The sequence below is a fragment of the Elephas maximus genome, chromosome 11 (genome assembly GCF_024166365.1).
Source record: "Elephas maximus indicus isolate mEleMax1 chromosome 11, mEleMax1 primary haplotype, whole genome shotgun sequence".
Lineage (NCBI taxonomy): Eukaryota > Metazoa > Chordata > Mammalia > Proboscidea > Elephantidae > Elephas > Elephas maximus.
The window spans coordinates 68,229,467-68,251,717 of NC_064829.1; the positions used below are offsets into that span (position 1 = coordinate 68,229,467).

General features: G+C 41.4%; 1 long non-coding RNA gene across 1 annotated transcript; it reads right to left on the reverse strand.

Annotated features, from left to right (window-relative positions):
- Positions 1 to 692: 692 nt before the first annotated feature.
- LOC126085978 (uncharacterized) lies at positions 693 to 3,221 on the reverse strand. Its single transcript, XR_007519376.1, has 3 exons — positions 3,167 to 3,221; positions 1,243 to 1,293; positions 693 to 774 (listed from the first exon to the last, which is right to left on the reverse strand). It is a non-coding gene; the product is annotated as an uncharacterized LOC126085978 (long non-coding RNA).
- Between the last annotated feature and the right edge of the window lie 19,030 nt (positions 3,222 to 22,251).

A 22,251-nucleotide genomic window follows, 5' to 3' on the forward strand; every position in this document is an offset into this window, starting at 1 on the left:
GTGAATCTATGCTAATGGGGAAGAACACTCAGAAAAGGAGGGTAAGAATGGTTATACAACTCAAAGAATATAATCAATGTCACTGAACAGTACGTGTAGAAATGGTTGGACTGGTGTATATCTTGCTGTATATGTTCTCAACAGCAACCAAAGTGTGTGTGTGGTGGGGGGGGGGGAGGGGATTATTGGTCTTTTGCTTTTATCTTTTTATTTCTCTACTGATTTTTAAAAAATTATTAATAAAAAGTTTAGAGTCAACAGCATACCTATGTGGTAGTAGTAGTCACCCTTGCTGGTATCAGCTTCACCCATGTGACCCTTTTTCTCTGATAAGAACCCCAAAGATCCTTCAGCTGTGTTTGTTCCATGTGTTCTTGTGTCCCCAGCCACCGCTATCTGGGTTAGGGGTTTGCAACTGGAAAAATTGGGCAACTAAGATTCTCTGTCACAGGGACGTGGAATTAGAATTAAGAGGCAGCTTCTGTATGTGGCTGGAAATGAAGAGCTACAAAGTGCAGAGCAGTCAGATGGGTGGAGAAGGTAGGAAGGTCAGCATGGGAGAGAAAAGAGATAAGTATTGGCGTAGACTTGGAAATAAGTGATGGGTGACTCTGTGGCCCTGGAACCACCCTTTGTCATTTCTTCATTCCCAATGGCTCCCTGCTACCATTTCTTCTGTGGTCCAGCTCTGCTTTTGTGCTTGGAGTCTATAGGTATCCCTATATCCTCATCTTCTGTCCTTTGTCTTTTCTCCTAAGCCAGCTTGAGTGGGATCTGTGCAACCAAAAGGAACCTTGATGAAGACAGTTTTATACACATTCTTTCCAAGTTGATTTACTTTTTAACTTTATGCCGCTTTTATTCTGAATGAAAACAATTTTTTTAACTTTAATGAAGTCAAATCTAGATCTCATTTCTTTTATCATTTTTGCTGCACCCCAAGACTATATATTCATTTGTAATTTTTTTTTTGTCATTTTATTTACTTTTGGTTTTCTTTATTTTCTTTTGGTTCTTACACAGTTTTATATTTTACATTAAAATCTCAAATCAGTCTGAAATTTATTTTAGTATAAAGTATGTTGTTCTAGAGATGGGTCAACCTTTACTTTTTCCCAAGGGCTAAGGAAAAAAAGCACAAGTTTGAGAAAAAGCCCTGGGAACCTTGTTTTGTATCCAGATTAGTTTCCAATTCCTTTACAACTGAGCTTTTAGTTTCTTGAAACCTTGAATCTATCATACTTTTTCTGATGCTGGTCTTTTGTTCTTGGCTCGTTCTGTCTTCATGGATTCCTAGATTTGAAAAAAAAAGAAATAGTGATTGACTTTCTCCTGAGAGTTTATTCCGTGAATATTGGTACCCCGGGAGTAGAGTCTTCGGGTTCTATATTCCTAATCTATCTATCTGTGTATAAATATCTCCCAGTCTCTCATGCCTGAAATAAATTCCCTGCAATCAGCTTTGTCCCCTTTACTAGATTCCTGGCACATAGTGCAGTAAAGATCACTTCTCCAGAGAATAACTAAACCAAGGACGTTGTGTTCCATTTTTATGACGAGATGCATATTTTACAAGAGACAAAATCCTTCATTTCAAAGGACTAAAGGGATGGTACTTATAAAACATTCCAGCTGGTTAAATGAGGGGCACTGATGAAAGTCAGTTCAAACTTTTCGCTGGCTCTGAACCCATAGCGTGCTCATTTGATTGCGAATTGGATAAACTTTTGCTAGTTGTAAGGCCTTGCCTCTCAGCATGTTGTTCTAAAGGAGGGAAATGTGTTCGCTGTCAAGTTGGCGCAGCAGTCTGATCTGCTGAACTTGAAGTGTATAACTCCGTTTAAGGTAGTCCCCTTGAAGCTGCAGGAGAAAGGAGGTGCAAGATGGGGATGGGACCTAGGCTGTCATTTGAATCCCTTGATACTTTCGTGGCCCTACTCTTGATATACTTAGTTTGTTTTTCATTTTATATAAAGCATTCCTTTAAGGTTCAAATTCTAGAAGCAATAAGGAACACAAAGGGAAAAGGAGAATATGGGAGTAACCAGTCAAAAGGAAAGGGCTCAAGTTGAGTTAGAAAGACCTGTTGCCTGCCATGGGGGAGGGAGGTACCAAAGAAAGTGAAGGACAAGACCCAAGTGGCAGACAACAAAGATGACTTAATTTTATTAAAATATAAAATTAATTTTATTAAAATAAATACTTTCTTTTGATTTCATAAAGTTTTGTAAATTATTAGGACCATATAGTACCTAATATATATTAGATACTTGATAAATATTTGTTGAGTAAATAAAAAAAATTACATCTTCAGTAACTGCTAAATTTTGCCAAATTTAAAACTCACTAATTTGACCCATTTAGGAGTCCCTGGGTGGTGCAAACAGTTAAGTGCTCCACTATTAGCCAAAATTTGGCAGTTCGAACACAACCAGAGGTACCTCAGATGTCAGGCCTGGCGATCTGCTTCCAAAAGGTCACAGCCTTGAAAACCTTACTGAGCAATTCTGTACTGTATACATGTGGTCGCCATGAGTCAGAATCTACTCAATGGCAAGTAACAACAATTTGACCCGGTTAGGAGATTAGTAGGATTGGAGTTGCATATGGAAAATAACAGAGTTAGATGGGACTGTGTTATAGATTGCCTTGAAAGCTGCACTGATCAGCTCAGCATAACAAGGAGAGGCAGTGGGATCTATGGTTGTGTAAATGCACAAGGCTGACCGCATGAACTTTGACCATAAGGTCCTTAGAGATAGGTCTATACAGAACCAAGCTAAGCATCGAATGGGTGCTAAATTTATATTGGTAAAATGGATTTCAAAAATGGTGATGAAGGGGGATTGGTCTGATTGCGATGTCCACGATGGATTGAAAGGGGAGATTGCAAAGGTAGGCAGGCCTTGTAGGAATGAGTTAATGAGGTATGGTCATCTCAGTGTGGGTTAAGAAGGTGTGTCTAGTGTATTGGCAATAGGAATGAAGGAAAGGTGGATTTAAAACAGAATAGGGGATTTGGTGACTAACCTCATATGGGACCAGAGAAAGAAAATAATATAGCAATGGCAATTCCTAGATAGGGAGGGGAGGCAATGTCAGTTAACAGGAACTCAGTCCTGAAATTCAGACAAATCAAAGTTTCGATTCCACATCTACTACTTACTAGTTGTATGGCTTTGGGAAGGCTGTTTCATCTCTCCAAGTCCAGTTTCTTCTTCTATAAAATAGCAAAGGTGTAGGAAATAAATGAGATAATTCATGTAAAGTGCTTATAATTGTGCCCCAAAAGCAAACAAACATATTCAATGACAGGTAGTTATCATTTTCTCTCTGCTCCTCTTACCTATCTAATAATCTACAGAAGGAAAATGGTGCTCCATTTTCCCACAGCCAAGTGACCATCTGTTCTTAAAACAAAACAAAACCTGTTGCTGTCGAGTCGATTCCGATTCATAGTGACCCTATAAGAGAGAGTAGAACTGCCCCACAGAGTTTCCAAGGGGCACCTGGTAGATTCAAAGTGCCAACTTTTTGGTTAACAACCATAGCTATTAACCAGTATGCCACCGGGTTTTCTGTTCTTCAAATAGTCCTACCTAAAAAGAATGTAACTGTGTGTTTCAGAGGTTACCGTGGTCACAGCCGCTGGTCACGAAATTGCTCATGCAGAGCAATCAGGCTGACATAGCTGACATGTAATAATCACTATTGACAAGAGTGAAAGCACGTTCGAGTCCCAGCGTGATTTACTTGCACTTAGTGGGAAACGATCACTGCCAACTTGCTTTCTTTTTTGGAAACTGCAAATGGAAACCTTAAATTCACATCTTCATGTCTGGTGAAAAACAAAACAAGTTCCCTAATCAAACAATTGTTTGGGGTTGAAGTTGATCAACTTCTTTATTTTTATCAAGGATCCTGGCATAATTGTACTGCAGATAATAATTACTTTTTCAATTGTCTAAGCTGATACCTAAATTGGTATTTTTTTAAAAGTCCTTCATTTCTCACACCACTAAGCAAAGTATCTGCTTTTTTTTGTGTCTTAACACCAATACCATCTCCAATCCCCCCCCCATACACACATACATACACACACATGCACACACACGCACAGTAACTTTGCCTGGTGTAAAAATACATCCCTGTCCTTTTGTGAAATTTTACCTCCTGGTTTTGATTAACTGAAAAGGGTAGAGACAAAGTTTTGATAAATGGCAGAAGGCAGATTGTGCTGAAATTTGGTATTCTGGCCTCAATTTGAGAATGTAAGATAAGAAACAGGAAATGAAAAAAGAAAATAAAAATCTATCCCAATTGTAAAGTGACTTAATGGTCACTAACCCTCTGGACATTGTTTCTTTTTAAACATCCGGGAATAAGCTCTTGGTGACTTCCTGGCTAGTTGAGTGTTACTTTTTATGTGATACATGACCGAAATCCACACAAACTTAGAACAAAGTTAAAAATAAGACACATTTTCTCAGTAACTCTAGGTTAGTTTTCCTTTCATTCTGTGTTTCTTTGTTTCCCTCCCTCCCTCCTTCCCTTTCTTTCATTTTCCTTAAATTAATACAGAGAATATCTGTAACTCCACAGAATTTTACAAATCATATTTTCTTTTATTTGTCTATGCATCTGTTCACTAAACATTTACTTTTAAATGCCTATTACATCTCAGACGACTGAAACACATTTTTTTCTTTTTCTCTCCTTCTGTCCTCCTTATGAGATGTCTAAGGGATACGCAGGGAGAAGGCCGTAGAAGCATGAATGCCCATTAGTGACTACTGGAGAAAATGGAAGAATGTCACAATCCAGGTAGCAGAAATCCATTGAGAGTCCCAATGTTCACTTTAAGTAAGGTGGCTTTTTATCCTGGTTGCCTCAGATGGCTCTAGTTTATGCTTGTAGTCATGGGGTATTTATTAATATGGCTCCCAATCGCTCTCTGAAAGTTTGGAGAGTTTAGACAATAAAGTATATGACTTCCATATATGATTTCAATTTAAGACAATCCAAAAGCTATGTTAGGGACAAACACTTATTCCCGACTACGCATGTTTCCCACAGCTAAGAGTATTTCCACACCATGCTCCAGATGGAAAAAGTATAGGAGGAATATTTCTGGCTTCTCTCTGCTCCCTCAACTTCTATAAGTGGGAAGAGTGACTGGTCTGATTGCTAAAGTTGGGTCAGTTCTGCCTTTTCTGGCTTTACAGAATGTATATCCTGGTTTGCTCCTCACACGTGGAGCCTGTGGTTGTCATTCTGTTCTGCATCTGGTTGGACAGATCTAGCTAATTTGGAGAAGGTTCCTCCGTCCTCCCTTTGGATTTTAGCCTAAAAATTTTGGACTTTTGTTTATTTGGAACTTAACATCAAAAGGCAAGGGGACTTTTTCTTTGACCTTTAATTTCTCCCTGGTAACTTCAAAATGGAAGCAAGTTTATATCAAATTTGAAGCGTCTCTTTGTGGTGACATTTTGTTCAGGGAGTGTCTTTATTCTATGTCTTTATTTCATTGAGTAACCTGGTGAGCCATATTGGATAAAGTGCCTGGGAGTAATCTGTGATGGGAAACAGAGTTGGAGATGAATTTTTAGCCTTCTAAGAGTGAAATCTAACTTTTGACTGTATCTCAGAAGCGTACACAGAGGAGATGTGGTTGGGTGAGGGTGGGAACAGGACATCTTGTTAAGTGGCTGCTTTCCTCCCATCAGAGGTGCAGACACAACCCTGGTTCACCATTGGCTCAAGGGTAAGTCCAAAGCCTTGAGAATTAATGGGGAAACATTCATTCTTTACTCTCCATGTTTCCACGGAAGTGAGGGTATTTCTACTCCGTTTCTCAGTCAGCAAAAGTATGGAAGACACATTTTCATTCGTCTTCATCCCCCTCACATATTCTTCCCTAAGACAGAAGTGACTTCTTTGATGGGGACAAGGAAGTGAGCATTCTAGGTGTCATTCCTGTTTGGCCTCTATCTCCAAGGTCTGACTTTCCACAAAGAAACTACATTAAGGTTTACTCTCTATTGTGTGGTGAGATTTACAGGCATGCTGTCTTGTGCAGAGAAGGCCTGAAATTTTCCATCTGGATTAGTGATTAGAGATATAAATTGGTTCAATTAAGGGAAAGAGCTAAAGCAATATTTTCCAGTTAGCATCATCAAAAATAAAGCTCTTATTTCCATCTGCTTGTATGCCTCAATTGGTTTCAAACTCAGAAGTAGATTACAGGGATATTATTTATTGTCTCTCCTTCTCTGTTCCTAAAACTCCAAACAGATTTAAAAAATCCCCAAACCCATTGCCACTGAGTTGATTCTGACTTATACCAATCTTATAGGAGAGAGTAGAACTGCCCCACAGAGTTTCCAAAGAGTGCCTAGTGGACTTAATCTGCTGACCTTTTGGTTAGCAGCCATAGCTCTTAACTACTACACCACCAGGGTTTCCCCAAACAGATATAGCAGGTGTCTATCATTTGTAGGATAAAAAAGATTCATTGTGAGTTCACAAGCCCCTTCCTTCCATCAGAGTTTCTAGTCATCTATTCAGTGCCTCTGGTGGTGCACTGGTTAAGCACTCAGCTGCTAACCAAAAGGTCGTGGTTCAAACTCACCAGCCACTCTGTTGGAGAAAGATGTGGTAGTCTGCTTCTGTAAAAATTACAGCCTTGGAAACCCCGTGGGGGCAGCTCTACTCTGTCCTGCAGGGTCGCTACCAGTTGGAATCAACATGGTGGCAGTGGGTTTTTGGTATTCAGTGCCTCACTGATTATGGAAAAACAGATGAGGGTTGCTAGATATTTGAGGAAAATATCTAATATAAAGGACAGGGCAAAACAAACAAATAAAGGGACTCAAAAGAAAAGCAATGCAGGAAAAGAAATTTAAAAAATCATTAAAATTCTCAAAGACAAAAGGGAAGGTATTACATTTATTAAAAAAAAAAAAACAGGAAACTATAGAAAAAGAACATTTGAAATAACAACAAATAAACTGCTTTTATAAATTAAAACTATTGTAGCAAACGTAAAAAATTCAATAGAGGAGTTGGAAGGAATATTGAAGGAATCTCCCAGGGGGGAAAAAAAAGAATGTAAAGCTAAAGAGAGAGAAGATAAAAGGTTTAGGTCTGTCCAGGAGGTTCAACATCTGAATAATAGGAGATCTAAAAAGAGCAAATAGGGAAATGTAGGGGAGGAAATTATCAAAGAAATGAAACAATTCAAGAAGATTTCCTAGAACTGAAGGACACATGTTTTACAGATTGACAGAACCTACTGAGTGACTTCCTTATTGTTGTTAGGTGCTGTCAAGTCGATTCCAACTCACAGCCACCCTACAGGACAAAGTAGAACTGCCATGACAGGGTTTCCAAAGAGTGGTTGGTGGATTTGAACTACCAACCTTTTTGGTTAGAAGCTGAGCTCTTAAGCACCTAGACCAGTGAATATTAAAAGAACCTACCAAGGCAGACCACCGTGAAATTTCATAATACTGGGCACAAATAAAGATCCCAAGAGCATCCAGGGAGAGGTGATCACATACACAGGTTTCATATAAAAGACTGAATCACACTTATATCAGGTTTCATACAACAACCCTAGGAAATAACAGAAAATAGAGTAACTCCTTTACATTAATTTTAGTTTTGAAAATGAATGTTTTCCAACTTAGAATTTTATACCCTGCAAAATATCAATCAGTTATAAGAAAAAGAATGAAGACATTTTCATACATGCAAGATCTCAAAATATTTACCTCCCACCATCATTTCTTAGGAAGCTACTGGAGTATGAAGTCCACCAAAATGAGTGAGTAAACCACGAAAAAAGATGAGGTGGGATCCAGGGAATGGGATGAACCCAACTAAGAGACTAAGGAAATTTTTAGAATAATAGTAAAGAGAAATCCCAGGACAAGAACTGTACAGCAGGCCTTGAGAGCAATCAATCCAGATTGAAACAGCAGGACAAAGGACTCCAGAAGGGATGTCTCTAAGGGGGGAAAAATGAATTGAGAGTTGTGTTTGAAGTTACTGAAAGGAGTTTCATCCTGCTGGCAAAGAGTTTGGGGATGGATTAATGATACAAAGAAAGCTAAGCAAATGACAAAAATGAGGCAATTATGGTCTCCAAGGAAAATAAAAAGCTGTACATGGCTTGTACATTACATGGCTCATCTGTGCATATGAATATTGATTAAACTAGAACTTATGGCACATTTATAATGGGAAGAAGGGGAGGGGGAGGGAGAAGAAACGTTGGAGAGAGGAAACAGTTTAAGAGCAATAAATCCTCATCTTCCAAATAAAGAAGTCACTAGAGAACACATAAGAAATATTAGGTATAAATTATTAGTATTAGAACATACAGATGCATAACAAATGTGGAGATAAATACTAGGAAAAAATTAGCTGAAATCATTGAAAATGATTTCATTTGAAGACTGAAAAATTAAAATGGGGAATCGATAGGGTAGGAGAATGCTAACCTTCATTTTAAGCAATGTATAATTATTTTACTTTTAAGACCGTACCTGTATAAGTTTAATAAAAATTTATATTTAAAAGTGTGCTTTCCTGGATTATTTGAAGTATAACTTGCTTTACAAGAAATTAGTTTTTATACAATGTATTAGGTTTTCTTTAAGTACTTCTCCCTCCAAAACTGATAAAAACTTTTTAATAAGACACATAAAAAAGGGGGGGGGGCTCATCCTTTCATGTATGCAACAAATGCTTTTTAAGATATTACTCTTCTATTCGCCTGGAATATATCAGTGAACAAACAAACAAAAAAGGCCCTGTCCTTGCAGAGTTTATATTCTGGTATCACATTCTATTTCCCTACTGACATTCTAGTGGGGGAAACAGACACTAAATTGTTAACCAAAAAAGTAAACACATCATGTAGTGTTTTATGAAGTAGAACTGAGTAGAGGCGAACAGGAGTACCGGTGGGATGGAGGGTGGCAACTTGAAGTAGAATGGTCAGAACAGATATCGTTGAAAAGGTGACAACTGAGCAAAGATGAGAAGTAAGAAAGTTAACTTAAGGGAGACTAGTGCAGGCCGGTGAAGCAGACAGTACAAAGGCCCTAAGCTGAGAGCATGCTGTGTGTTCAAGGAAACTCCAAGGGCATAAAGGTGATCGAATGAGGTCAGAGAGGAATGAAGGTGGGATGGGGAAGGTGGGAATGGGAAAGGCCGGGGCATTTGGATTCAGGGTGCTGCAAACATAACTGGCCTCTTAAAGACTTTGCTTTCACACGGAGTTAAAATGGGGACACACTGAGGGGGTGTTAGCAGGGGAGTGACATAAGCTGACTTGTGTTTTAAAAGGATCATCCTGGCTGCTGTGTTGAGAACAGATGAGACGAGGGCTAGGGTGGAATCAGGAAAACCAGTTAGGAGGATTGCAGAGATGAGATGGCCTACACCAGGTACTGTCCCTGGTTGGTGCAAATTGTTAAGGGGTTCGGCTGCTAATTGAAAGGATGGAGGTTCGAGTACACCCTGAGGCACCTTGAAAGAAAGGCCTGGCAATCTACTTCTAAAAAATCAGCCATTGAAAACCCTGTGGAGCACACTTCTACTCTGACACACATGGGGTCACGTGAGTCAGCATTGACTCTACGGCAGTTGGTGGTCGTGGTATATCAGGTACTAGAAATGGAATTCCTGAAAAGGGGTTAGATTTGGATATATTTTAAAGATAGAGCAGGTGGGAAAGAACAGATGGAGCAGAGTAGGGAGAAGATCCGGAGTTCAGGTTTGGGTATTCAAAGCCTGAGATCTGTATTTGGTATCTGTATTAGGCAAGAGCATGAGATGTGTTCTGGAAGCTGAGTGAAGAGAGTGCATTGGGGAAGAGGGAGGAATCAACTGTGTCAAATGCTGTTGACAGATCAAGTGAGAGGCTCCAGACTGCAAAATTTAGCAATGGGGAGGTCCCTGATGATTTTATAAAAGCTAGCTCAGTGGATGGATAAAGGGGAAAGCCAGAGTAATGTGAATTTAGCAGAAAATGGAAAGAGAAGGCATAGAGACATATATAGATCATGGTTTTGAGATTTTTCCTCAAAGGGGAGCAAAGTGATAATTAAGGTGGTTGATGGCCAGGAGAATAATGTCAAGAGAAGAATATTGTCTAGCTGGGAGAAAGATAGCATAGTTATTTGTGGATGGTGATGTTTGGGTATAGACGTTGTTATGGATTGAATTGTGTCCTCCCAAATACGTGTTGTAAATTCTAAACTCTATGTTTGTGGTTATAATCCCACTTGGAAATGGGTTTTCTTTGTTATGTTAAGGAGGCAGGATTAGTGTAGGATGTATCTTGAGTCAATCTCTTTTCAGATATAAAGGAGATTAAACCAGTGAGCAGAGGAGAGAGATGGGGTAAGATAGATGCCAAGACACATGGAGATCTCCAAGGAACCAAGAAGCAGAAAGTGAAGAGACAAGGACTTCCTCCAGAGCCGACATAGAGAGAAAGCCTTCCCCCAGAGCCGGCACTCCGAGTTTGGACTTCCAGCCTCCTAAAATGTGAGAAAATAAATTTCTATTTGCTAAAGCCATCCACTGGTGGTATGTCTGTTATAGCAGCACTGGATAACTAAGTCAGATTGAAAAATATATGTAGGATGATGCAGGAAAGGGAGGAGAGCTTTCCTGGAGTAGGTATATCAGGAGCTGAGAAGGCATGGGGTTTAGCGCACACCTGGAGGGATTTGGTTTCTGTAGGAGCATGGGTGGCTTGCCTGTGCTAACAGGAAGTGAAGCAAAGCGCGTGGGTGCAGATGTGGGTACGTGGGGGACGTAGTGCTGGGCAAATGTGGAAGTCTCTTCCGTGTGCTTACTTCTGATTCAAGGATGTTGGAATCAAGGTTATCAGCTAAGAGTACAGATACCTGCAATTGTGTTAAAGGTTTGACAGGAGAATACAGTGCGATGCCAGTTGCCTACTTGCTATTTTCAAAGGGAAAATGTATCTTTTTCTTGGGCAGATTTGGTGACCATCACCTTGAGCAGGTAGTCAAACTCAGCATTGACATCACAGGCCTCCTGAAGTGGTATAACAAGAAGTACCTAATATCATCAGCATGACATTCTTGGCAAAAATGTTTAAATCGAATGTGATCATAAGGAAACAATCAGATAATTCCAGATTTTGGGACATTCTACAAGACAATTGGCCTGGATTCTTTAAAAAAGTCAATGTCGTGAAGGAAAATAAAAAGTGAGAGGACTGTTCTTGATTAGAAGACTCCAGAGACTAAAGAGACCAAAGCTGTGTGAAACTAGATTGGATCCTGGATCAGAAAATAAAATAGCTATAAAAAGACATTTTTGGGAGAGTTGGGGAAATTTTAATATGGATTGTATATTATGGAATTGATATTAATTTTCATAGGAATGATACTCATAGAATGTTTATGTAGGAGCCTGTCCTTATTCTCAGGAGATATAGGCTGAAGTACTTAGAGGTGAAGTGTTATGTCAGCAACTTATTTTCAAATGTTCTGGCCAAAAATAACGTGGGGTGTGTGTGTGTGTGTGAAGAGCGGAAGAGAAAAAGACAGAAAATACAGCAAAAATACTAACAAGTGAATCTAGAAGAAGGGTGTGAGTACACAACTTCTCTTGATTTGAAATTTTCCCAAATGTTAAGTTGGGTGAAAAAAAGAGCGTTAGCTGTGGCAAAGTGCCAAAAGTACCCGGGATGCAGTGTGTCAATAGGGACAGGAGACGACTGTCATTTGAACCTGAACTGCCCTCTCATTTTTGAAAGCAGTTATTGCTCCTTGTCCATTCCTAAAAATTCCTAAATTCCAGCACAATATATAATTCTACAGGCTTTCTAAAAAATGCCTAATGGTTTATTCTGAAACGATCTTTCCTGGATACCAAAAAAAAAAAAATCAACAACATCCCCTGTCCCTCTGAGCAAGGAGGACTTGAATTTCTTCTGGCTGAGCAAGAAGTAAACAGGAACCCGACTCTCTGGTTTCCCCAGTGTAAACTCAGAACATGGCCAGTACAAGAACGAAATCACCCATCAATTAATTCAGGTGCGAGCAGTCAAATAGAGGAAAACACAATTTTCCCATCCAAAAGCTCTTTCCTTAGAACTCAAAACTTGCCAGCAAACCAACCCCAGTTCAAAGCCCAGCAGTTAGAGGGTGGAGGAAAACCTGGAGAAGGCTCCAAACCCATGAGACTAACTTCAGAATTAAAGGCCTGGAGGACAAGTAGCCTGAAGAAGGTTGAAGAGATTCGGCTCTGTTTTGCCAGAAGAGCAACTGTGTGACAATTTAATGATGGTTCTTCAGATGTCTGAAGGGAATGGCAACCAGATGCTCCCTACTGCCATGGAGACAGACAACAGAAAGAGGAAACTGGTTTGCCATGATGAAGGAATTTGCTTTGGGAAAGGTTGTTAAAAGGGGGTTGGGCGTCACGTCACCGGAAGGACACATCTAGAGAACATCCTCTCAAGGTGCTTCAAGACTTAATCACACATAAGTTTAGAAGAACATTTTTAAAGCAATTTGGGCTGTAAAAGTTTTAGTTGACCCATAAAATTTCTAGGCTTTGTTCAATTTAACCCATAGATACCTACCTCTTTCTTCTATTCATTTTCATTTTGTTTCACCCACCTACCAGAGAAATAGGACACCGTGATCTTCCCCATGAGATACAAACATTTCCTCATCATGATAATCTTTTGATCACCGTGACAGAAATTTTAATCTGAAGCAGTGAATAAATCATAAAACCAGTTGCGATGGGGATGAGGCCGACTCATGGCGACCCCATGTGTATCAGAGTAGAGCTGTATGTGTTCCACGGTGTTTTCAGTGGCTGACTTTTCAGAAGCAGATCCCCAGGCCTTTCATTTGAGATGCCTCTGGGTGGATTCAAACCATTAACCTTTCAGTTAGTAGATGAGAACTGTTTGTACCACCCAGGGCCCTAGAGACTCCATGCTGTTGTTATTAGTTGCCATCCAGTTAATTCCAGCTCATAGTGACCCTATGTGCGTGTATGTGGTGGTGGTGGTGGGGGGGGGGGACTTATTCAATATGGGAGTGTGGAATGGGGTAAAAAGGGGAACACCGCTCTAGAGACCCAGGAGCCTGCGCCTGGCTCTGGCACGGGCCCTGACAAACTTTGGCAAGTCACTAGCTTTGCCACATCACCTCACTCCCCTGGTCCTCAGTTTCTTCACCTGTAAAGTGAGGGGACTAGAGTAGTTCAGCGGTCAGCAATCTATGGCCCTTCAGACCAAATCCATCCCATTGCCTGTTTCTGTAAATAAAGTCTTACCGGAACACAGCCATGGCCATTCGTTTACGTACTGTGACTGCTCCCATGCTACGCAGAGTTCAGTAGCTGTGACGGCGATCACGTGATCTGCAAAGCCTAAAATATTTACTATTGACCCCTTTACAGGAACAGCTTTTTTGCCCCTGGACTAGCCAGTTTCTTAAGCACCATTTCCTAAGCTTCTTGATGATAAGAATAACCTGGGGGAGGGGGGTATTAAAAATAAGATTACCAGGCCTTGACCCTGGAAATTCTGATTCAGTAGGTCTGGTGCTGGGCTCAGCAATCTCTATTTCTGGTAAGCACTTGGTCACCTTCAGGCAAAGGTATGCTAAGTGCCCTTCAAGTTCTCTGTCACATGAATGCATTATTTACTGTGTTTTGCCCTATGACTTTATCTTTCTAATTATATATATTTTGACAAGCACATTAATTAGTCTGGACAGGAGGGTGAAAGTGGAACCTAGGATTGTCACTGAAATATACTTGAGGAAGAGGGAAATTCTCTTGCAAATAAACATCCTCCACAGATAATTCACAAAGTGTGAGGTGCACAGGCAGTTCCTCAAAGGCTGGCACCGTCTCAGACCTGAAGTTAGCGCCTTTCTTCCGTACGAGCTTTTTTCTTTATAACCTATCTCAAAAAAAAGTTCTTTTTTTTAAAAACGAATCTTCTCTGGTCTTAACAAGGCAGGTTACATGTGAGAAAAAAAAATGTGATGGCGAGAAGCTGGTGGGAAGATGGAACGTGAGTTGCTGAGGAGAAGAATTCTGAAAGGAGCAGCCCCCCACGGTCCACGACCTGACCTGATTTCACTTTCCAGGAACAGCTGGTCGAAGTGGGAAAAAAAAGTGTTCATCGCATGAAAGCAGATTGACATCCCAAGAGCTCCCAAATGATTTACAATGCCAATTACTTTTGTTTGCTTTTTGCTTTGGTTCATCTGTTTTTCTCTTGGTCACCCACCCACGACTCTGTCATTTACGCCAGACTGTCTCTTATGACCGTCACAGCTCAACAAAGCACATTCCTAAGTCACACCCTCCCATCTCTGCTAGATTCCCTTTTCTGAAAAACTAGAAGCTCCCAGGACTTGTTCAGCTTTCCCGAGTTTTATATCACGTGTATCGGGGAGCTGAGCCCATCTTGAGGTTGAAGAGAAAAAGATTCTTTTCTGTACTTATAGACTTTGGCCCGGGCATTTATTTTGGCCTTAAACAAGCCACCAAAAGAATGAGAAAGTAAATCAGAAAGCTCCCAGGCTGTGCATTCTCGTGGCTCTGGATCAGCTGGGATAGTTTACAAGCCGCCTCCTTTGCCTTCTGTTGAGCTCACAGCGCCATCTCTTGGCCACCCAACTAACCACACTCTTGGCTCCAGAAGTGTGAAAGCAAACAAAAAAACCCATTGCGGTCCAGTCGATTGTGACTCATCGCGACCCTCTAGGTCAGGGTAGAACTGCCCCATAGAGTTTCCAAGGAGCGCCTAGAGGACATGAACTGCTGACCTTTTGGTTAGCAGCTGTAGCACTTAACCACTACACCAGGAGGGTTTCCCAGAAGTGTGAAGAGATTCTAAAAAACCCGTCGCTCTTGCTATTCAGTAGGACAGAGTAGAACTGCCGCCCCACAGGGTTTCCAAGGCTGTAACCTCTACGGAAGCACTGCCATATCTTTCAATCCACAGAGTGGCTGGTGGATTTGAACCACCAACGTTTCAGTTAAGCAGCAGTGCACTGTAACCACTACTCCAGCAGGGCTCCTTGTGAAGAGATTCTACATGCAATGAAATACCTTGTGAAGTTACAAGAGCTATGGCCCCCTGTAAACAAAATCCTGAGAGAAAATCGTTAATGTTAGGCAATCCTCCTCACATGAGATTGACTTTAGGATCGTGACACTAATGGAATCTCTTACAAGCCACCGACCTTCAGTTAATTATCCTTAAGCCAGCCAGCCAGTGCTGTCAAGTCGATTCCGACTCACTTACACCACCTGAATCAGCCTTTCCTCAATTAATGGCTTTCTCTCCATAAGTTGCAGAAAATGAAGCACTCCACAATATCACTCAAAAAAAGAAAAAAGTAACTTGAGTCGCTGGACATACAGGTAACTCTGAAGCCCCTTCTGGTCATCTTCTCCTGACCTACAAATAGCAACAAATCAAATACACCAAAATTGGTTTCCAGCAGGTAACTGCAAGTCTAGCCAAACAAAATCTATTGAAGATATTTGTTCTGAGATTTTTCAAGAACCAGAGAAAAAGAAGATTGGGACAGTAAAGTCAGCAGCAGGTAAATAGAAAGGAAAATGGATAATGTTACCAAAAAAAAAAGCAATTTTCATTTCTCTAAAGCTTTTTTTTTTAATTGTTTCCTGTGACTGAAGCTATTTTAAGAAGAGAAATAAATTTCTTCACAGGAAAATAAAAAAATCCAAGACGAACCAGGGAATGAAGCAACAATTCCATTTCATAAATGATAAAATAATTAATCTGAGTTGTGAGGGGTCTCATGGTTTTCCAAGTCCATGAAACATGTTTATTGATAGATAACCTGTTGTTGTGGAGTTGACGCCTACTCGTGGTGGCCGCATGTGTGTCAGAGTCAGGGGCGGGTTATCCAATAAGCGGGATAGGCACGGGCTTACTTGTACCAATTTACTAATCTGTAGCAAACAATTTCACAAGGGTTTCACTTTGATGTGGCTGGTGAAACCCATGTGAGATTGTTTGCTACAGGCTAGTAACTAAGCACAAGTAAGCCCATGCTTACCTTGCTTACGGAGTCATCTGCCCCTGTCAGGGATTATAAATTTGAAGAGACCTTGATTCTGTAGGAAGGTGTTGTGGGATTGGGAGAGAGACAGATGCCAGCCATACCTAGAAACAGAATCTTTGATGTGGTGAAAAAATGTGAAATTGTTCACTACAGATTAGTAAATAAGTGCAAGAATGCATTAGACTGCTAACCAAAAGGTCAGCCATTCAAATCCGCCAGCCACTCCTTGGAAACCCTATGGGGCCAGTCTGCTACCGTATAGGGTGACTATGAGTTGGAATCAACTTGGTGGCAATGGGTTTATAGCCTAGCCAAAGGAGCCCTGGTAGTGCAATGGTTGAGCACTTGGCTGCTAACTGAAAGGTGGACAGTTCAAACTCACCTAGCTGCTCTGTGGAAAAAAGATGCGGCAATCTGCTTCTGTAAAGATTACAGCCTTGAAAACCTTATGGGGCAGTTCTGCTTTACCTTATAGGGTCACTGTGAGTTGGAATCAACTGGATGACACCCAACAACAACAACATTGCCTAGCCAAGTTGATACGTAAAACTGACCATCACAGTAAGTAAGCAGTGTGTAAAGTATCCATCATTACTACCATTATTCAAAAAGCAGAGATTCTAGTTCTTGTCTTGGTGGCCAAGTGAATGTTTTCTCACCCTGGTGTGTAAGGTGCTTGCTCACATTCACAGGCAGGGATCCCTCACCATTCCAGGCTAAGCTCTTGATAAAGCAATCTGCTCCTGGCTGCTTCCCTCTGAATACCCAGACACAGCGAGGAAGGGTAAGGGAGGAAACGTGGACTGGAGGCCCTGAGGGAGTCTTCTGTGTAAGAGTGGGTGGCTAACAAGAAACCTGAGTTACAGCTGGCCTCTATAAATCCTACGTAAGTAGAAGCCCTATATATCATACAAAGGGTAGAAATGTTGGGTTCTTGTAAGATTTATTATAATAATTTATTATAATTGCTTTAATAAAAGAAAGCAATGTTTTACTGATTGCCAAAACGAAACAAAACAAAGCAGAGATTTGCCCCACGGATTCATCTTCTCAATGCACAAGAGAAAATAAGCCATGAATAGCAAGTTGCATGTTCTGGACCAGCTGATGATTACTAGCTCTTTTAGTTAGGAGTTTGACCCAAAGCAAGTTCATATTAGGAATCCAATATGAGCCTTCACGACAATTTGAAAGTGAAATTTGCTATTTATTATTTTCCATTTATCTATTTTCCATGTAGGGGGTCTATGTATCCATGTAAGAGTCCATGTATCCATCCAATTATTTTTTAAAAATTGTATCAAGCTCTTAACCTAGACATTGAATGAAGTATTAGTAATACAGAGCAGATGATAAAAGGGGGGCTGGAGACAAGGGGGCAAATAATTACAATAGCTGCAATGGCAGACATGCTATGGGATGCCCAGAGTACTACAAAAGAACAATGAAGGGGCATTAGGGTTACATAAAGGAGCCCTGGTGGTGCAGTAGTTAACATTTTTATGCCAATAACATGTACCTTCTACATTTGTTTGCCAACTGTGAGCATTACTGGCATAAAAATATGGTAATCGCTTGGCTGCTAACCAAAAAGTCTGTGGTTCAAACCTACCAGCCACTCCATGGGAGAAAGATGTGGCAGTCTGCTTCCATGAAGATTAACGGCCTTGGAAACCCTATGGGAACAGTTCTACTCTGTTCCATAGGGTCTTTATGAGTTGGAATCAACTCATCAGCAAACAACAACAGAGTTATACATGTAAAATCCCCCAGGGGTTTCCAGAAGAACACAGGGCAATAAAGCCCTGGAAAAGATAATAAATGGGAGAGGAGGCTTGGAGTCTTGGAATCTGATCATTTCTGCAAATACGACCACAGCTTTCAGTGGCTGGTGACACCTAGGGGCAACCAGCCACATTACATTGAACAATGGAGCTATTTTTTGCAGTAAAATCCAAAATTGCACTCATTTTCAAAAGTAAACATAGGTTTCAAAAATTTTTAGTGATAACTTTGCATTACCTGTTCAAATCATAGAGTGTGTGTTCATAATCCTCTGGATAAGGGAAATATCAGTGGAATCATTTGAAGAACTTGAACTCCAGGGATCCAGGTATTCTGCAGGTAGAGTTCAATATACACGAGGGATGGGGAATGAAGGGAGAGATGAAAGATGAGGCTACAGAAGTAGGCAGGGTGGATCAGGCAGAGCTTTTGGGCTCCGCCTGCTCTCAGGGTCTGTTTCCATGACATTTCCTCACTGCTCCAGGTGTCCACTGCTCTGAGCTGTTCTCACTGTATCAGTGCCCACCCTAATGCCAAGTTAACCTCAAATGTCCTCACCCCTCACCTGTCAAAACTTACCTATCATGGAATATCCTGGAATATCAGATATATATTTGAATCCCAGCTAAAATGTTAACACATCCAAATATATCTTATATTTGCATTTTTAGCAGTGGTCTCTCAGAGACCACTGCTTAGCTCAAAGGATTGATTCTTAGCAGCAGCATTCCAAGCTGTTTCCAGGCATGAAGACACCTGTTCATTCTAACCTTAAGCCTAAGCCTATTGTAGGTTTAATTTATGATACTGTCTTCTACTTTAATCTCAAAGCCAAGACTTCAAATGTGGTGTAGTGGGTATAAGCCTGGAACTTAGAGCCAGACAGACCTGAGTTCAAGTCTTGACTCCAACCTTGTCTCCAGTGCATGACTGAACCCCTCAGAGCATCAGTTTCAGTTTCCAACTCTGCAAAGGAGGGCAATAATTACTATTATTGGGCCCATAGGGGTCTGGTGGAAATGTCAGGGAAATAACTTGTGTAAAGTTGTGGCATGCACTCTTATATATCTTCCCAACAGCTTTTCTCCTCCCCTTCATTATTGGTAGAGCCCATTTCCCATACAGATGCTGAAATTACCAACTATTTGCTTTCCTAGTTTTCCTGACAGCCAGGGCTTGGGCATCTGATCAAAGAGTCCTGAGGGACACTGAGTTGTACATGTAGAAATTGTTGATATGTACTTTGTTTTGTATATTTTTAAATAATTAAAAAAGAAAGAGATAAACATGAGGGGAAATCTGCTGGAGGAACTCATGAAAAGTTTCTTCCCCATCACAGAAAGGAGAAATTGGTGGTAAGGTGGGAAGTACTACTGTTCTCCCCTTACCTGGCTGGGTATGTGGCACTACGGTGGCCATCTTGAATTTATGTAGGGTTCCCCTATGCTGATAAAGGCAGAGCTAAAGATCAAAGAACCTGTTTTCCTGGAAGACATCACTCAGCTACTGAATCAACCAGTCCTGGATTTGACTACCTGTGGGATTCTCATCATATAATAAACCACCACTGTATCACTCTGATTCAAAAGATCCTGTAAGAACTCGGTACTATTATCTTTCTTCCTCTTGATTTTCACTTAGGTCACTCAGGATGAACCACTTCTACGGGTTCTGCTAATTTAAACAAAAGGCTCAGGTAGTCTATACAGGCAACTCTCAGAGTGTTTGTGCCCAGCAGCCTCTAGAGACAACAGGACATGAGAAATGAAGGGAGAGTTTTGACTAGTTATCACAATACACCCCAAACATTTATACATCCCCAAATGAAACATCAAATTAGGCCTCTATAAAAATAAAGGAATCATATTCTGTGTTACAAATGACCCTGCAACTAGGATTATTGACGGTATTCTAAAATGAATAATTGTTAAAGAATATTCCAGGAGGATTTGTGTCCTCACCCATGTGACTGTGGTGGAAATGTTATTCCAGGTAAATGCATTTGTGAAAATAGCTTTGTATCTTCCCATGTTTAGTTTGATCCAATATGATGTTGTTCTTGGAGAGTTTCTTGGGTACTAGTGGTGACTAGAATTCTTGGAAAGGTGATGGGCACCTAGCTGGTATCGTCTACACCTCCTTCCTCACCCTCCAGCACCTAGTCACCCTGACTCCTCATACCAAGAAATAAGCAAATCCTAGCAGCCTGACTACAACTTAGATATTCATCAATCTTTTTTTAAAAATTTCCTCTCTTGGTTTATAATTTTATGTTTTCATAGAATTAGATCTTTGGCTAAATAAGATTTTGTTTTTCTTTTTTCTCCCATTTTAACTCCATCTAATTCTCATTTAAATCAAAAGAAAATCTGCAGATTCCAGGAAGACAGAGTAAGAAGATCATCATTCTGACCCTCCCCCTCAAATACAACAAGAAAATGGTGCTCAGCTTTGAGAGACTCTGAATTGGGGAGCAGAGGAAAGTAGGAGGGAAGTGCAAACAGGCAAGAATCAACAAGGAGTCACAAATGGTAGGAAAAATGCTTCTCCTGCCCTTTCCCACAGCCACGCAGGTTACCACAGAAGTAGCCACAGAAAAGGAGCCTGCTTCCCTAACCACCACAGCCTCTGCCTGTACAAAGAGACAGGACCCCAAGATTCTGCTCTAAAATCAACAAGGTAGACCTCCCATGGAGTCTACCTGGAATGTGCCAGTACCTCCCCACCAGACACAGTCAGTGGCAAGCCTACCTTGAATTGTGACAGGAGGTCTATGCAGTGGAGATTGCTCCTACAGTAAACATTCTACTGGCCTTCCTGTCCACCCCATAGCTCAGGCCTCTGAAAATAACAGGATAGACCTCCCAGGAAGTCAGTTCAAGGCTGTCTGCACTCCCTTTTGGTTTGTGCTGAGGACTGCTGACTGAGGCTGCTGTGTGCTAGGAAGCAGGCATCTTTAGTGGAGGCTACAGTCACAGCCAACATACTATGGGGAGAGAGGTGGTTCTGATAACAAGGCAGACCACCCTGGAGGTCCTTTTCAAGCATGACACTCCCCTCCCCGACCCAGACACTGTCATCTTCAAGCCAGCTGTTACTCATTACAGAAAGCTCCTGCAGTGGAGTCTGCTCCCCTAGTCAACACTCTATCTGCCTCCCTGTATAACCTGTAGCTCTGGCACCTGAAACCAACAGAGCAAAATTCCTCGGGCGTCAATTAGGGTTGTCCGCCCCACTTCTGGTTGGCACTAAGGACACCTGATTGAGGCTGCTACATGTTAGCAAGGAGGAGTCTTGTGTGGAGGCTACATTCACAGCTAACAATCTACTGGGGGGGGGACTCTGACAGCAACAAGGCAGACTTCCAGGGATATCTGACCAGAGCATGACACCCCTTTCCGCACGTGGTAATTGTTGGTTGCCAGGCTGTTGCAAATTGCTACAAAAGGCCTCTGAAGTGGAGTCTGCTCCCATAGTCAGCACCATAACTGCCTACCTGTGCAATCCATAGCTCAGGCCTCTGAAACCAACTGAACAGATCTCCCTGGGGATCAGTTTGGGTCTGTCTGCTCCCCCTGGTGGCATAGTGGTTCAGAGCTATGGCTGATAACCAAAAGCTTGGCTGTTTGAATCCACCAGGCACTCTGAATCCACCAGGCACTCCTTGGAAACCCTGTGGGGCAATTCTACCCTGTCCTATAGTGTCGCTATGAGTTGGAATCAACTCAATGGCTATGTTTTTTTTTTTTTTTCCCCTCCACCTTCCAGTTGGCACTGAGGACTGCTGACTGAGGCTTCTTTGTGCTAGGAAGCAGGCAATGTTAGTGGAAGCTACACCCACAACCAATATACCATGGAGTGGGCTCTGATAGCAACAAGACAAACTGATAAGAACTCCTACAGAAGCTTCCCTACAGAGGAGTCAGGAGGTGGGGCTCTAAAACGAACAACACAGATCTCTCAGAGGTCCTTTTGGGGAGTGCCAGCCCCTCCTTCTCCTGAAATGGAGGAAACTCTACCTGGGCTTCCACCAAAACCCAGCTGAGACATAAGCAGCCTCCACAGAGCAGAAAAGGAAGCCTCAGGGAACACCCAACCCCAAAAGGGGCTCACCGGGTGTGGGTTTTCTGATTAAAAACATGGTTGCAGAAACAGAGAAGGGAAGGAATAACCAGAGAGAGAGGACTGCACCCCCTAGTGGACAGATTAGTTAGTACATGATATCTCACCTGAGTGGCGGTGCTCACTGGTGGACAGACCAATCACAGTATGTTCTCTGGTGTGTTTGGAAGAGACTAAAAGTTGAAGACCAAGAGCTGGAACTTTTTAATCCTAAGTA